The sequence below is a fragment of the Mesoplodon mirus genome, assembly GCF_964341445.2.
Source record: "Mesoplodon mirus genome assembly, chromosome: 4".
In the NCBI taxonomy this organism is placed as follows: domain Eukaryota; kingdom Metazoa; phylum Chordata; class Mammalia; order Artiodactyla; family Ziphiidae; genus Mesoplodon; species Mesoplodon mirus.
In genome coordinates this window covers 41,522,407-41,535,576 of record NC_138979.1, presented here as the reverse complement: position 1 = coordinate 41,535,576, position 13,170 = coordinate 41,522,407, and the positions used below count along the sequence as shown (strand labels likewise).

Sequence of the window (13,170 nt, the reverse complement as noted above, 5' to 3'; positions counted from 1 at the left end):
TGGGAAATGCAGGCTCAGAAGTGATGGAGAGTCCAGGGGTATTGCTGTCTGGGGGTGTTGGGGGGACTTGGGGAGCCCAGAGGTGAGGAGGATTCTGGAAGTGATGGGGGCTTAGAGGTAATAGGGATCCTGAAGGTGACTGGGATCCTAGAGAAACTTGGGGTTCTGGAGGTAATGAGGGTGCTGGAGGAAATGAGAATCTCGGAGCTGATGGGAGATCTGGAGATAACGAGGTCCCAGAGGGAACATCCTCAGGTGTGATGGGTGTCTCTAAGTGATGTCAGTCCCAGAGGGCATGAGACCCTTGGGGGGGAAAAGAAATCCATGTATTCTAATAAATGACTGAATAGTAAACAGGACTCACGTGAGAATCTTCATCACGATAGTAGCCATGTGAACAAATCTTACTCTCTTAAGATAGCGGGGAAGAGGATTTTTAAGTGGCGTACTTTTGTAGGAAAAAAACAAAGCAAAGCAAAGCAAAACAACAACCTACCTCTAGTGGAGACCGTAACGACGTATCTAGATTTACCCCAACTACTTACTAAATGCCAACAATATGCTGTTGTTTGTGTTCTGTTTAACAAACCCTATCTCAGATGTTTACTTTAACTTTGATTATACCCATTTTATAGATGAGATCAAGCATCAGTGAACACGTAACTTGTACAAGTTCACAGAGCAAATAAGTGCCAGAGCTATAAATCAGAAAAGACCGTGTGCTCCCTCTTTCCTCCAGTGGAGCACCAAACCTTTCATGTCCCTTTGGGGCACACTGATTTTTTTTCCTATTAGAAACTTAAATAGAGTACTGGTTTAATAACCAGGTGATCTCTCCTTTCTTTAGCATAGTCAATTAACTGAAGACAGTCATTGCATCTCTTTTGCCACAATAAAACTGTGGTTATGAAAAGTGTGGGTAACCGGATTTCACCAGGGCCATGCTGTCAGGTTAACACTGTGTGAAAAATGGTCCAGCACAACTGCCGGGAAAGAAGAAAACTTAGTCAACCAACTGGTTCTTTGGTCCACGTGATACTACACAAAAGTTTAAGATCAAGCAACCTTGAATGCTTAAAAAAAAACCCAGAATATTCAATATGTAGCAGGTGGGTTTGAAATGTCTACCTTTGGGTCCTCAGTCATGAAGACACACTTTCTTGGATGGGAATGAAAAATGTAGCCAGGTAATAGCTAAGAAAACTAGCTTGTTCTGCCCCAGAGGGAAATAGATAAACTAACAATGTTTCCTAGACTAAGTCATGCAGTTCTTGAAAATTTCTGCCTCTCAGAGTGAATCCTGGTCTTTCCACCACCCTCCCCCCCCTCCCACTTGCTGTCAGTCAGTGTTTAAAATGGGAAACACTCGAATCTGGTTCCTAAACCATTTCCAGCAAATCTGTGCGGGAAAGAAAAGGATCTCTGGTTTATACTTGACTCTAAAGTTCCATTTCGCACTCTTCTGAGACATCCCAAGAGGCCTCCAAAATCAGCTCTTATCCCATTTCCATAAGCACACTTTTTCATTTTTCTTCTTCCTTCTCTTCCCTCCATTCTCTTGCTTTTTGCCTTTCATTATGTATTTGTAGAGGTCATGATATAAAAGAGACACTGTACTATGCTCTAGACCAGTGGTTCTCAAAGTGTAGCCCCTGCACCAGCAGCAACTGCACCATCTGGGACCTTGTTAGACATTTAGATTCTCAGGCCCACTCCAGAGAATGAGTGGGCCTCATTCTGACTCATTTGCTGAATCGGAAACTCAGGGGTGTGGCCCAGCAATCCGTGTTCTAACATGACCTCAGGTGATGCTGATACATAAGGCTCAAATTTGAGGACTGCTAATCCAGACTACAAAATTGAATGGGACTAGTATCTGCCCTTGGCAGCTTCCAATTTGGTGATGGGAACAGCATGAAAATTAATGGTTATGATGAATTATATGATATAGATATGCATAAAGTATGGGGGAGAAAAAGAAGGACAAAGTTAAAATTAATATTTTGAGAGAAACTCCAATGCACTCTCTTTTTATTGTCCAAAGATTGTTGTCTGTACATTCACATATTTTCAGTATGTGGTCCTTCCTAAATTAGTAGGCACCCAGCCATTGCTTATCTGTAACACCAAACCAGGAGAAAATCCTAACTCCCTTTTGAGGATTTTTTAATATAGAGGATACAAAACACACCTTTGATATTTGTATCCATTTGGAAGCCATTCAGTTTTTCTTGGGCAGAGAATCTGAACCCAAGTGAAAATCAAAAGAGAGCTAGAAAGAGGAATATTCAACAACATGGTGCCAAAAGGCTAATCTCAGATGCTGCAAGGTACAGTGTAATGCACAAGGGAATGTGGAAATCTCTGCAGATTTGTTGCAGCCCCTTCTGCCAAGGGGTTCCTCCCCACCATCCTGTAATCTAATCAGAAAGCGGAAAGCCAATTTACATTTCTGTGGGGGTTTTCCTGTCATTATGTTATTTTTAAAGTATGGTATTCAGCAGGCTACAGCAGCCAAAGAAGTGGTTCTTATTAAGAGAGGCAGCCCATTTGCAAGATACTGTGAAAGCAGCAGCTACATGAAAAAAAGGCTCAGAGGCAGAAGTTTACTGTAAATTCAGGGTGAGTCAACAGAATGACAAGATTGCCAAGAAATTTAACTTGATCTTGTGCTGCCTTAGTTTGTAAGCAGCTTGTATTTAGAATGAGGGGCAGACTGGGGGTGCTGTCCTCTACAGGGGTCAGAACACACCTGGACTATTGTGAGCCTTGTCCTCTAAAAGAATATACCAAAAGTAAACCCCAAATCCCAAACCCAAATTACACTCTTGCTGCTCTGCCTTCGAGTGTGAGGGATAAAATCTTCACCCTGCTCTTTACCTCTTAGAAAGTTGTGTGGGGAGGGGAGAAGGCAGAGCCTGGAGACATTGTACCTCGACCAGAAGGAGACCAAATCACCTGCAAGGGTCTTTGAATATGCAAATAGAAGCCCCCAGAGCTGAGTCTGAGAGAAGGAGCTGAAACAGTCTTTGCTCAAGTCTCTGCCCAAACATCTCTCCCCAGGAGGTCTTCCCAGATCTTCTGATTTTAAAGAACATCCACCTCCCCCCACATTCTACCTCCCCGACTTTCTTCAATTTATTTTTTAATTGAGATAATAACCTTGAGGTTTATAACATTCTATAAGTTTCACGTGTACAACATTATATTTCTACTTCTATCTACCCTACTGCGTGCTCATCACCAAAAATTTAGTTTCTACCTGTCACCACACAGCTTATCCCCTTTACCTATTTTGCCTTCTCTCCTGCCTCTTCTGCCTCAGTAACCACTACTCCTTTCTTGGTATCTACATGTTTGTTTTTGTTTGGCTTGGTGTGTTTATTTATTTTGTTTTTGTTTGTTTAGATTATTCCACATGAGTGAATTCACACAGTATTTGTCTTTCTCCATCTGACCTAACTCTACCCTTTTACTAGCTTTAGTGTTCTTCTTAACACATAACAGTACTTGACAACACGTATTTATTTGTTTCCTGTTTGTCTCCTCACCTGGGCAGGGGCTTGCCTACTGCCTTCATTGCCTTATTTCCTCCTAGAGCTGTGTTTGACACAACCCAGGGATGTGGAAGGTAAACCAGAGAAGAATTTCAGGAGGTGGGAACAGGGAGATTGTGATCTTGGGCGGCCTCGGCCTGCAGCAGCTTGAAGCAGGATTTCGGTTCCCAGCCAGAGATTGAAGTCAGGCCACGGCAGTGAGAGCACTGAATCCTAGCCGCTAGATCCGTGGCCAGTGACAAGGCCCTGGCCTGTCAGCTTTGGAGAAATGAATTTCCACAGAGAGACAGAAAGTAGTGAAGCAAGTAAAGTGTTTATTAGGAGGAAAAAGAGTACATGTGGATAGACACACGGGTGGGCTCAGAGAGAGAGTCACACCGTTGTGGTAGTTTGGATCACTTTTGTGGGGCATTTCTTCCAGGTTTCCTTTGGCCAGTCATCTTGCTTTGCCTGGTCCTGAGTCCATATTTGGTTTATCTCAGGGTCCTCCCATGTATGTGAATGCATCTCTTAGCCAAGATGGATTCTAGTGAAGAGGCCTACGGGTAGGTTGACATCACTTAACTATGCGGTGGCGCCTCCTCCCTTTTTGACCTCCAAGGAGCCTTTTTGCACATGTGTAGTCGGGAAGGTCTCTTTGACTTTGAGAATGAGGAATACGTGGTCTTCTATCTCTTATTTGGGCAAGGCTCAGCTTCTCCTCCCTCCTGCTATTTTGGAGTATCTGTCCACAGAGGACAAACTCCAGCTCTTCAGCCTGGGGCTCATCTATCTCCTGCCTCAGTTGCATTGATTAGAGTGTCAATTACCACAATATAATAAGAGAAAAAAGAAAACTAGTCACTGGATTGAATTGGTGGTCACCGTGAGATGTTTCTATGAAGGTTGGGAATGTGCAGATTGCAGAGGGTTAGGTGATAAATGGGAGATGAGACAGGAGTGGGCAAGTAGAGGACAGTGTCTCAAAAATGCCTGACTGACGGGTGAATTCAGAACTCATACCTCTTGTCTCATTTTTTTATTGACTTGACTTGCTGTTGACCCTGGGAAAGCTATATCATATGTTTCCACAATGCCAAGTCATTTATTATTTCTCCAAATTCATAGATTTAGGAACATTACCGTGCTTGACTTTATATAGACAAAAATAATCAGTTGATTAATGAATTTTTACCCTTCACTCGTAAATGTGTCAGATTTTAGACATTTACATTGGCTGTCTGCCTCCACCCCAATTTTCCCACATTCTTGTAAATTATACTTCAAGTTGATTTAAGAAGGAGAAAAAGAAATCTAAAGGGCTAGTCATATATCTTTAGATCTTAATCGTCAGAAATGACTATCTCTTCTGTCTCCTCCATCACCAGGAACAATTGCTAGCTGGTAGGAATTTGTGTTGTAATACTTTACTATTAATAAATATTATAATCACTTTCTAAGTTAAGCATTGCTTCATTTAATCTGTCTCTGCTCAAATGTGAGATTAGCTCAGTCCCTTCGTAGCCTTGGCAAGCTGCCTTTGGCCTGCCCTGCCCTTTGATCTGTAATTTCTAATTGCATTTCATAAGGGGTCCTGCTTTTACACAATTTATTGACCTTTGACAGGAATTTGGGTAGTGTCATTTGACAGAATTGACGTTTCTTGCAATCTGACAGCTGTTTGGATTTCAGTCGATAGCTGAGAACAATATTCCTGTGACCTTTCAGAGCCAGTTTTTTCTTTTGCTTTAAGGACCAGGCACAAGAGGTTTGAAAAAACTGCCCAAACTGACTTTGACAGCTGGAAAAATGTTGCCTCTGACTAAAGTATGAAGGACTTTATGTTCAAAATCTAAAACTCTCTAGAAGACAGTTGAGGTTGAGAAACTGCATGGAATTCTCATCTACTAATTGTAGAAGTGTTGATACCCCATAATTTATGGTAAAGTCTGACAATTGGAGGTCCAATTAGTAATGTAAAATTTCATTTGGGTTGATGAGAATATGGTGTCATCGAAATCATAACTGTAGATATTTTATACATTAAGTGAAATTGTATGAAATTTTTGTTTTCAAAGATTGAAATGGTTGATAACATCAATTGTATATGGTTCAACTTTATATCACACACATGTGAGCCTGGGGTGGGGTGGGGAGAGAGAGAGAGAGAGACTGTGGAAGAAATTAATTTACTGTTTCAAAATGCAAGTACTTGGCAACAGAACTTTGATAGTAAAGTGTTGTTTTGCCACTTAAAGCATGTTATTGCTATCGGATCCATGATTATACAATATTAGTGGAACTAATATTTACTGAGGACTTCCTATGAGTCAAATATCTTAAACATTTCATTTAATCACAGTATTTCTGGGAGGTAGGTCTTTATATCCTCATTCTGAAGATGCAGCTCAAAGAGAGGGAACAAGTGTCACAAAGCTACAAATTGATGAAGCAGGGCTCACCCTACAGGATGCTTCCACCTAAGACTGACTCTCCCTCATGCACATCTTGGAAACTGGTCTTGATGGAAATTCAATCGAGGGAGCAGATTATGAACCACAGAATCACTCTTCAGTTCCAAACTGTGCAGGAGGCTAAGTTTGATGCCAGAGAGGAGAATTTAAATAAAAAAGCAAGAGGTAAAAAAAAAAAAAATTAAAAAAAAAAAGTTTGCATTGTCTTGCCTTTAAATAACTGCAAAACAGGATTAGGCTAAGGTGATTTAAAAGACCCTTCCCCACTCTGGATATGATTTATTGACTCTAAGATGACATGGGCAGATCTATTAAGGTCATGAAACAGATGGAACTAAAACATCTTCCTCCAGGTTTGGTTCCAGGACCACCCTCATTAGAAGCACGTGGGTCTTTTATTAAAAATATAGATTTCTGGGCTCCAGCTCCAGACCTACAGAATGAGAATCCTTAGGGATAGAGCTAGAGAATCTATATTTTGACTATCTTTTCCAAAAGCCTGGCATTGAGTAACTGCTGTATAAATGAGTATTAATACTGTAATATGAATACTGCTAATGATTCTTAGACACCTTACATTTGAGAACCACTAAACCAAAGAGTGTAAAGAATACATTCAGGTGTATTTGATACAGAACACTTGTCCTTAATCAGAAAACGGGAAGTGGATCACATCTTGATCTGATGTAATCTCTGGCAGAGAGTTCAGAGTTTATTCTAAGAGCTCTTATTTTGTTCTCCATGGATTCTGCTGCATCTTGCACTTCTCTGTTTCGCTGAACCTCTGACATTAACGCTTTCCCTTGGGCTATAAGTACTGCCCTTATTTTATAATTACTCCTCCCCTTGGACCTGAGAACAAATGCAGGCAGTAAATGTCATTAGCAACCATTTAGAGGAGTGGTCCCCAACCTCTTTGGCACCAGGGACTGGTTTCGTGGAAGAAAATTTTTCCATGGACTGGAACAGGGGCGTGGGGATGGTTTGGGGATGATTCAAGCACATTACATTTATTGTGCACTTTATTTCTATTATTATTACATTGTAATATATAATGAAATAAGTATACAACTCACCATAATGCTGACAGGAGGCGGAGCTCAGGTGGTTATGCGAGCAATGGGGAGCTGCTGTAAATACAGATGAAGCTTCCCTCACTCTCCCACTGCACACCTCCTGGTTATGCGGCCCGGTTCCTAACAGGCCATGGACGGGTACCGGTCTGTGGCCCAGGGGTTGGGGACCCCTGATTTAGAGCTTCAAAAATTAAAAAATATGACTTCAAGAGTCAAAAATTTTGTGGACCCTTCTGTTATTAGGGCCCAGATATCTGTGGCCAGGGAAAGCCCTGATCTAGTTCAGACCTCTTCATTCATTCATTTATTCATTGCAAGGCCAATATATATTGAGTGCTACCATGAGCAAGGCACCACGATAGGACCAAGAGATATTTATTATCAGTTATAGTGTCAAGCACATAATAAGTACTCAGTATATCTTTTTAAAGAGATGTGACATCTGTCTTCAGCAAACCTACACTGTCTTCCGTGTATAAAGACGACTATACTTTATGTCTGGCCTAATATCAAAGATCACCTGTGAATGGAATGGAAGAGCCTCTTAAGATCTAACTAACTCCTGACTTCCAGTTTTTCCCTTTCTCCATGCTTCTCTCTCTTTTTATACTAAAACAGAATGAAAAGTTAAGTGGAAAATGATAAAGTTCAGATTTCATTAGCTTTTGATATCACTATTTCTTGGGGAGAAAAGTCACATTTTTGGGTGACCTTTTTAGTTAATTCACAGCTGGGAGAAAATCATCCTTAGTGTCTTTGCTATTTATAGGTAATTAGACTCTGCTGGTAAGCATGGTCCTATGCAGTGGGCTGTGCTATGGGGGGTGAACGGAGGTGGAATATGGCTCTCATCCTTTTGACCTCTGATTCCCAGACCCTGGGCCACAGCAGCTAGTAGAAGAATGACAGCAGACTGTGACAAGCACCAAAATAGCATCCAGAGGAGAGAGGGCTTACTGCTGACCTGAGAATCAGGGAAGGCTTCTCAGGGTAGGAAACATTTGGATTAAGCCTTATATTTTATATGATCAGGACTCTGACAAATGGAGCAATGGAGGCCATTTCAGGTGGCAGATGCCACATATGCAAAGCAACTGAGATGTAGACTCAGATGCACATGCAGAGAAAATGGGCAAACTCTTGATTTCTACAAGGGTCTACTCCTGGGTAGTTCTGTACAGAGTTAAGTCACTTTTATTTGATCAGAACCCAGTCTTTCCTGATCGAGGGTTTTCCAGACTCACCAGTCTTGGCCACATAACTAACTATTCTTCCAGACAAGCAGGGTCACAACTGACCTTAGAGTGTTTTTATTAAAACAGTGTGGTCTCCAGGAATATCACTTATTTGTGAATTTCCCAGATGGAAAGGGGACACCAAATTGGTGGTGTCAGGTACAATTCCCATCAATAGAAGATGAAAAGAAAGGTCCATGAGGTCACATGCAGTCTGTCTCTTGAGGATCAGGGCAGGAGGATTCTGGAATGTATTCAATTTCTTGAACTCTGTTCAGCGCAGACTTACGTGTTTACATTTGTATAGCACCTTTCCTCAAAGGAAATGACTTCACTTGTGGAATGGCAAAAGGTCACTTGGAATCTGAGTTATGTGGAGACGCAATAAACTTCATGCTGTCAGGAAGTTTTCCCTGAGGCTCCTCTATGGTTTCCTCCCACTTAGCCACTTGCCTGCGTGGGATATTCTAAGCAATTTCACCCTTGCCTCCACGCTGGCCTCTCCCCCGCTCCCCCCCCACCCCGTTTCCTCCCAGGGCTTCCCCAGTGACCTTAATTATCACCTCGTCAAGTGCACATATTTATCGCTTTTCATCTGTCCTCAGAAATCAATCCATCCGCTGCACTAGCCCCTTGGTTTAACCCTTTCGTCAGTTTCTTACCTCGCGCTGGTGCATTTCCACGTCCTAGTTTGAAAGGACTCGAGAAAATAATCTATCCTCACATTAGATCCTCGTAAAAAGGGACTTTGCAACCTACCAGCTGTGTAATTTTTCCACTTCTGAAGCTGAACTTCGAAATATAAGCTCTTTTTTTCCTTCCCTGCTACAGCATTGCATGACCAGTCTAAATCCCACTAGCTGCCCGTGCCCATGTGTCTCTTCTCATGATTCTTGATTCTTTTTCAAGTTTGCTCTGTGCTTTGAATATTTCTCTTCAAAGGCAGCCGCTGCTCTTTCCCTCCAGTTAAGTCTCCTTTTATTCTACTCTGCTCTCTGGTTGTTCTTGCTGCTAAGTTCCCCTGCCTGTCTCTTCTTTCCTTCCTGGCATTTGCAACCCTTTCAGTTTGGAACCACCGGAGAATTTCCTTCGTGTGAGGTCATCTTTTGCAAGTAGGGTATGAATATAGATGATAATACGACTAAGGGTAGCAACCATACTTGTAGATTTTATTTAGTTATGGGGCTCTGCTTTTAAATCTTTCTCTATTGTTATGCTGTGCTCAGCAAGGATGGCGCTCTGTTGTAGGACTCAGGGAAGTCAACTGGGCTGCTGGGGCAAGTGCAGGATTTGGATTCACCAAATCCAGGTTCAAATCCTTGCTCTGCCACTTACCGCCCAGGGTTTCGTGTTAGTTAAACAGGTTACAAACGATCAAAAACTGGACAGCTTATAATTGTTAGCGTAAGTTCGTGTGCCCAACACACAGTGAGGCCAAACAAACCGAAACGCCAGTTTGGAGCAGAGAGAAGTTTATTGCAGGGCCAAGCCAGGAAACGTGTGGCTCATGCCCAAAAAACCCCTGAGGTCCTTGAAGGGTTTCTGCAAAGCATTTTTAAAAGCCAGATGAGGGAGGAGGGTCACAGGGCATGTGATCAGCTCATGCACAGTTCTCTGATTGGCTGAGGGTGAGATAACAGGGCCGGGTCAGAGGGGTTAACATTATCAGTCCTTAGGCTCCAGGAGGCCTGGGGCTCTGTGCTCATGGTCATCAAGTAGTTAACATCTTCCACTGCGGGGGGGTGGGGTGGGGGTGGGGGGTGTTTCACATCTGTAAAACAACTCGGGAAATATGCGTGGAATACTGTTTTCTGGACACTTCAGGTAGGAGCTAAAGCAGAGGATATGGGAGAAGGACCTGTCCCCCCTCCCCCCGCAAAAAAAGAGCCCCATAGAGTCCTGCTTGGTTACAAAATGAAAGAAATGTATTCTCTCATGGTTCTGGAGGATAGAAGTCCCAACATCAAGGATTGGTTCCTTCTGGAGTCTGGGAGGGGAAATCTCTGCCACGCCTGCCTCTTTCCCAGCTTCTGGTGGTTACCAGCAATCCTTAGCCTTCCTTGGTTTGTAGACACATCACTCCAATCTCTACCTTCATCTTTTCGTGGCTGTGTCTCTGTGTTCTCCCTTCTTATTGTAAGAATGTCAGTCATTGGATTTAGAGCCCACGCTAAATCCAGTATGATATCATCGTAAGACTTAATTACATCTGACAGGACCCTATTTCTGAATAAGATTACACTCACAGGTACCTGTGGTTAGAACTTGGGCATGTCTTTTTAGGGGACACTGTTCAACCCACTATAACCTTAGTCAAGTTTTAAAATCTCAAACAGTTTTGAGCCTGTTTCCTCATCTATAAAATATGGATAATACTGCCAACCAGAAGAGTTGTTGAGGGAAATAAATCACAAAATGTCTGGAAATCTCCTAGCGTTATAGTGGGCATATAGTAAGTCACCAGTAAATATTAATTTCCTTTTCTAAAATTCCAATAACTCTTTTGGTATGGCATGTTAGAAAACATATGTGATCTTATTTTACAGATTGAAAAATTAGTTGTCTCAGATCTAGTGCTATATGACTATAAGAAATTGAGAAATAAGTTTCCCTCTAATAATTCATCTGCAAGACAAAGTTGGAAATTTGGGGGAAGAAGAGGTTCAGACAAAAGCCAGGGAGGCCTCATTCTTTCAGTCCATAAATATTTATTGAGCACCTACTAAGTACTAAACACTGACTAAAAGAGACAAGAGCCCAGGCATCATGGAAAAAATGGTAATAAAGAATAACACAATAAATACGCAATGCAAGGTAACTCCAGGTTACTATAAATAAATAGAGAAAATAAAGCAGGACAGAGGGATGGAGCATGGTGGAGGGCAGAGGGGAAGGTGAGTTTTGAAAAGGTAACAATAAAGGCAAGTTCTGAATGAAGCGAGGAGTCATTCCATGCAAGGGGTTGGGGGGACACACATTCTCGGCAGAGGGAATAGCAAGTGCAAAGGACCTGCGGCAGGAGGAAACAGACAGCCAGGACATCTGACACCGCAGGAGGTGGGGTAGAATTTGGAGGAGGAAGATTACATAGAGCCTAGGGGGACAGGGTTGAGATTGGACCTGTCACAGGTGCTGAGTAAGATCCAGTATGGCTGGCAGCACAGTGTCCAAGGGCAACAGCTACCATTGGCTGCAATTTGGAAAGACAGCCAGTAGTGTGGACGGAAACCACCAGAGCTGGTTCTTCTGGCATTGGGTCATTGTCTAAGTTACATAGAACTCTGCCCTCCTTCTCCAATTCTAGTCTCTCTCTCCTGTCCAAACTGTTATCCAACTGTGGGAATATCACCATCTCTGGATAATTGTTCATGTTCTTTTTATTTTATTTTATTTTATTTTAATCTGATAGAGGTAGACGGTAATACTCCAAGACACTTCGAGAAACCAGCATAGAACAAAAGATGCTTTTCAGACTGTCAGTTCCTCCGGTACAAGCGACATGATATAGTGCCTTTCTAAATAATTTCACAGAATTACAAATCCTGTTAAGTGAGTTTACTTACACTGGTAGCTGTTGTGTCTCTCTGCCTGAAGCTGCACTCTGTTGTGTTTTGTTGTGTACTTCACCAGGAAGAGGCCAGAGTTAATCCCATTCCAGCCTCATGTCCTGCAGTACTCAATTATTTAATAAAAAATACTTTCTCAAAAGATAAAAGCAAGCATGAAAAGATAAAATTGGAAGTAGAGGTCTTTCCAGAAGGGAAAGAAAAGACACTGAGTATTGGGAGGAAGAAGAGAGAGTGAAGGAAAGCTGAACAAAGGCAGGGCGAGTCTAGGAAAGCACACAGGTATGTGAGTAGTGAATAGCATTGTCTCCTTGTGGTCTAATGAAATTTCCTGCATCAGTGCACACAGGTGAAATCCTGTCTTCTAAACTTCTCTAGAAAGGCACTGAGAGGTAGGGTTCCTTGTTCCTGCTGTTGGAGACTGACTATATAGCAAGAGCAAGTCAAACTGTAATTGTATTTTAAAAGTATGAGATTAACTTGTACTGATAGATCAGATCTAATACAATAGCACAGTTATTAGCCCTTGATCAAGCTGTTGGACATGGCCATATTCAACATTCGGTAACATTTATAGAGCACCTACAGTATACAGTGAGCTTGATGGGCTGGGTAGGGAGCTATGGAGAGAAGGACATTGGCCCCTGCCGTTTGGAGGCATTAAGTACTGATTCTGAGTCATTTCCTGTGGTTTTCACCTCTTTGGTTCTTTTCATCTCCTCTCTCTTGGGGGGTGTTCTGGATTAACACCAAAAGGCCAAAAAATCTAACTGGGGTGGAAGTGGGGCTGGGCATTGGAGGAATACTGAGCATGAGCTGAAGTCAGAAGGCTGAATGTTCCACAAACTCAGGCCAGCAGCTCTCACTCTGCCTGTACCCACTCCCACACGCTCTTGGTTTTACTAAGGGACACTCTGCTGTGATGAGCCAGCCTGGCCACAGGGTGTCACAACTGCCCCAGAGACTCCCAGACATACTCAGGAGAGAAGGTCTGAAAGGTCAGACTGCAGCTGCCTGTAGCCCCAACTCCTGCTACGTGAGTCAGCCCTGAGTCCGCCAGCTGCTGCAGCAACCATGCAAAACGTTTCTTATTGCTGCCAGGGCCCTGCCAAAATGGCTCCAGAATTGCTCCCTAGGCCTTGAGAGGCTCCCTGTATAACAAGAGGAGGGGATCTAAATGCTGGCTTCCCCCATGGGTGGGGTGAGGGTATGGGACCAGCCCAAGGCCTGCTTAGGACTGTCTCCCTCATTGGCCTTCAGTTAATCAGACCCAGTTGACCCCT

At 42.7% G+C, this 13,170-nt stretch overlaps 1 protein-coding gene across 1 annotated transcript in view; it reads left to right on the top strand.

Annotated features, from left to right (window-relative positions):
- Window positions 1–13,170, top strand: part of AGBL1 (AGBL carboxypeptidase 1) — a gene marked incomplete at both ends in the record, with an annotated part of 577,244 nt that overhangs the window by 509,606 nt on the left and 54,468 nt on the right. The gene's annotated exons all lie outside the window — the stretch shown is intronic.